The 5,000-nt window shown below is 36.2% G+C and overlaps 1 protein-coding gene across 1 annotated transcript in view; it reads right to left on the minus strand.

Moving 5' to 3' along the window:
* Positions 1 to 5,000, minus strand: part of LOC119577896 — a 28,673-nt gene that overhangs the window by 11,906 nt on the left and 11,767 nt on the right. The window lies entirely within an intron of this gene.

Raw genomic sequence — 5,000 nt, forward strand, 5'->3', positions numbered from 1 at the left:
TTACACATACACACACACACACACACACACACACACACACACACATACACACACACACACACACACACACACAACACACACACAATCACACAATCACACAAACACACACACAAACACACACACAAACACACACACACACACACACACACACACACACACCACACACACACCACACACACACGCATATATATATATATATATATATATATATATATATATACATATATATATTTATATATATATATATATATATATATATATATATATATATATATATCATACATACATAATATATATATATATATATATATATATATATATATATATATATATATATATATATATATATATATATATATATATATACATGTTTTTTCAAGGCCAAGAAACCACAACATATCCCTTTAAGAGCATTTCGAAATTTCTTTAATCTCATCTTGTGACTTTGATTACTTGTACGAACAGAGTTACATGTAGATCAAAGAGTATATTTCATTTCTTTTTCAATTTGTGTGTGTAAGGATTATGCTATTCAAAATTGAAAGGATAATCTAGAATTCTTAATGTTGGGGAAAGTACGCTAAGGTTTGAGGTATATTTTGCTATTTGATTTTTTTTCAGTATTTCTTCTCCTCTCTTCCACTCTTTCTCCTTCTCTCGTTTTCTCTTTTTTCTCTCTCTCCGGTTACGCTATTGTTAAGCTTTTATCGATATATATATATATATATATATATATATATATATATATATATATATATATATATATATATATATTTATATATATATATATGTATATATATATATATTTATATATATATATATATATATATATATATATATATATATATATATATATATATATATATATATATATGGGCCCGCGGTGGCCGAATGGTTAGAGCGTCGGACTCAAGACTGTCACGACGGCAATCTGAGTTCGAGGGTTCGAGTCACCGGCCGGCGCGTTGTTTCCCTTGGGCAAGGAACTTCATTTCGATTGCCTGCCTAGCCACTGGGTGGCCAAGCCAGCTCAAGTCAGTGCCGGGTAAATAGAGATGGTGACTCGATAAAAACACCGGGCGGAAGGCAATGGCAAACCACCGCTCTAAATTGCTAAGAAAAAATCATGGAAGCCCATGATCGTCATGACCGCAGTGGCCGAATGATTAGAGCGTCGGACTCAACACTGTCACGACGGCAATATGAATTCGAGGGTTCGAGTCACCGACCGCCGCGTTGTTCCCTTGGGCAAGGAACTTCACCTTGATTGCCTACCTAGCCACTGGGTGGCCAAGCCAGCCCAAGTCTAAGTGCTGGTCCCAAGCCCGGATAAATAGAGAGAATGATTACCTAAAAAGGTACCACCGGCACTCTCCGTGGAAAGGAACTGGGGACCCTACCACGTACTCACTCCAAGAGCATCACAACATGAAAACTGCAATTAAGTATCATGCTGTGACCACGGCGGCTCAGACATGAACCTACCGTTAAAAGAAGATATATATATGTATATATATATATATATATATATATATATATATATATATATATATATATATTATATTAGAAATGGCTCATAACGGTCTGATGAAAGTCTCTCTCTCTCTCTCTCTTCTCTCTCTCTCTCTCTCTCTCTCTCTCTCTCCTCTCTCTCTCTCTCTCTCTCTCTCTCTCTCTCTCTCTCTCTCTCTCTCTCTCTCTCTCTCTCTCTCTCTCTCTCTCAGACACAAAAAACTCACTCGCTCGTTCAGTCGTTCCCTTGCTGTGTGTGTGTGTATGTGCGTGCATATTGCAAGTACTACAGTCGGCGTAAAATAAATAAATAAATAAATATATATGTATATATCAAAACCTTTCTTACGAATAACTTTTTTTTTATAAGGGTGAGGGATATGCGTCTCAATAACAAAAGAGATGATTTAGGTTAGGCTGCTGGGAAAAGCAATTCATTTCTTGTCCCTGATTTTCGTTTAGCTTTTGTTTCCTGACCTTGAATGGCATTTTTTTTTTTTTTTTTTTGTTAACTCTCGCGACACATATTTATTCTTCTTCTTTTTTCATTAAATCTAAATAATTTTCCAGATATTGCTACTGACAATGTAAAAAAAAAATGAATGAATGAATGAACTCATCAGGCAAGATTTATTAAAATAGAGAATAATATAAAATCCTCATCATCTATTTTATCTCATTAATCTTTTTCTTCTTCTTCTCCGTCTTCCGCGATTCCGATGATTGTTATTTTTTCTTATTTTCCTGTTCTTTTTTCTTACAAATCCATTACATGTGCAATCCGTTTCAACGCTTTATATTATATTATATATTATATCTATATTACATATTATCCGAAAATACTCCCTCAACGTACTTTTTTGGTATGTGCGTGTGTGTTTGTTTGTGTGTGTGTGTGTATGTGTTGTGTGTGTTGTGTGTGTGTGTGTGTGTGTGTGTGTTGTGTGTGTGTGTGTGTGTGTGTGTGTGTGTGTGTGTGTGTGTGTGTGTCTGTGTGTGTGTCTGTGTGTCTGTGTGTGTGACAGATAGAAAGAGACTGATTGTGTTTCTGAGTGTGCGTGTGTGTGCATAGTTATTTCTGCGACTGTTTCCAAGCGGTTAAATATGAGAAAAGCTTAGACATGTTCGGTAAATCATGCTGGGATGCTGTGTATCACTCTGCCCTGTTTTCAGGATCATGCAGCTAAAAGGAGTCAGACTTAGCTTGCCTTAAAATAATTATATCAGGCAGTTACACGATGATTAGGGAAGCAAGGCAATTGAATTATAAAAACGAATGATAAAAAGCCTGTATTTCGTTGCGAAACTTATTCTTGTATCTCGTATCTTGTATCTTGAAGGTTTCCACTCCTCGAATTAAACATCAGACTGTGTTTACCCATCTTATTAGCAGTAACACACACGTGTACGCATATGCACGTGGACAGTCATCTGCACACGCATAAGATTGTAATTAGGTATGTATAACGTGTATGTACAAAATTGTTTGCATTATTAATTATTATTATTTCTTTTACTTGTTTCCTTCGATTTATCCTATTCTTTTCTATGATATTGCTCTATATCCTTTCTCTATGTTTTTCCTTCCTTTGTCATGAGATTAAGCCTATGAAGTGATATTATTTTTAGGACCAAAGTAAGTATATATTGCTTCTGTCACTCAGTTTTAAGTGGTTTATTTCAGTTTCATTAATCAGGCCAATAAACTCGCACATTAATCGACTATTTTTCATACATTATAGGCCTATCATTTTCATTTTTCATTTTCTTTTCTTATCCTCGGGCATTTTATCCTTTGCTTCTCACTCACTCACGCATTGCTCTGGTTCATTCACTCATTGACTCACGCCCTAATTCTCTCATTCACTCACTCACTCCATCACTCACACCTTTATATATTATTAAGTTCACTCCCTCTCTCTAAATTACTCACTTTTTCACTCACTCACATCTCTCTCTTTTACTCATACTCTCGCTCTCACGTACTCACTCTCGCATTCATTCACCACCTCACTCTTTCGCTCATTCTCTCATTCACTCACTCATTTCACTCTTTCCCTCACCGTCTCCCTTTCACTCACTTCACTCTTTCGCTCAACCTCTCTAATTCACTCACTCCATTCATTTACTCACTCACTCACTCACTCATTCATTCACCCACTCCCACTCACTCACTCACCCACACACTCACCCACTCACTCACCCATTCACTCACTCACCCACTCACTCACCCACTAACCCACTCACCCACTCACTCACCCACTAACCCACTCACCCACTCACTCACCCACTAACCCACTCACCCACTCACTCACCCACTCAGTCCCTCACTCACTCACCCACATAGTCCCTCACTCACCCCGCTCCCTCAAGAACACTTAAGGGTCAAAATATTCACTCGCAAGAACTCCTTGTCCGTCACCCTTCTCCCTTTGGTGTATTTCCCCTTTTCTCAAGACAATCTCCTTGGGTTTGTTGTTTTTGTTGTTTTTTATGGTGGCGCTGTTTTTTTTGTTTTTTTTTTTGGGGGGGAGGGGGGGTGATTGATCTCTCCTTTGCAATTCGGAAGTTTTTATCCTATTCATCCTTTTTCTTGCTTTGTTATCGTAATTTGACGATGCACACACACACGCGCGCAAGCATACACACACAGATGCACGAACGCGCGCGCGCACACACACACACACACACACACACACACACACACACACACACACACACACACACACGCGCGCGCGCGCGCGCGCGCTCCTATGCCTTTGCTTTTAGTCTTTCCTTTCATCATCCTTCCCTTCCTTCGTCTTCCTTCTTCCGGGAGTATTTAAAGTAATTATATTTCGTCTCCTTTTAGCATTCAATTCATCACTTACAGTCAGCCTATCTTTCCTATTATCTCTTACACCCACTTTCATCCCGTGTTTGCTCTTCTTCTATTTTTGGTTTGCTTTTCCCTGTTTTCTTCGTCTTCTTCGTCTTTTTCTTCTTCTTCCTCTTCTTCTACTTATTATTATTATTATTATTATTATTATTATTCGTCATTTCCTCCTATCCACCTCATTCTCTATATCGTCACACAGCCACGCATTTCACGTATTTCTCATATTTTTCGTTTTCTTTTCATTCTCGTGTTTCCTATTTATTAATTTTAACTAATACTATTTTACTTCCCTCTTTTTATTTCCGTCGATTTACTATAATTTTTCAACCATGTACCATTGTCATTATCATCATTATTATTATTATTATCATAATCATTGATATTAATTTTGTTATTGTTCTGTTATTATTGTCATTATCATTATAACAATAATTATGACTATAATAATGATTATTTTAACAATATTGATAATAATTGTTATTATTATCTTTATTATTATCACTATTATTTTTGTTCTTTTTATTAATATAAAAATTATTATTATCATTGTTATTATCATCATCACCGTCATCATCATTCATATTATTACTATCACACAAGGTACATATAA

The sequence above is a fragment of the Penaeus monodon genome, chromosome 10, assembly GCF_015228065.2.
Source record: "Penaeus monodon isolate SGIC_2016 chromosome 10, NSTDA_Pmon_1, whole genome shotgun sequence".
Classification (NCBI taxonomy): Eukaryota; Metazoa; Arthropoda; class Malacostraca; order Decapoda; family Penaeidae; genus Penaeus; species Penaeus monodon.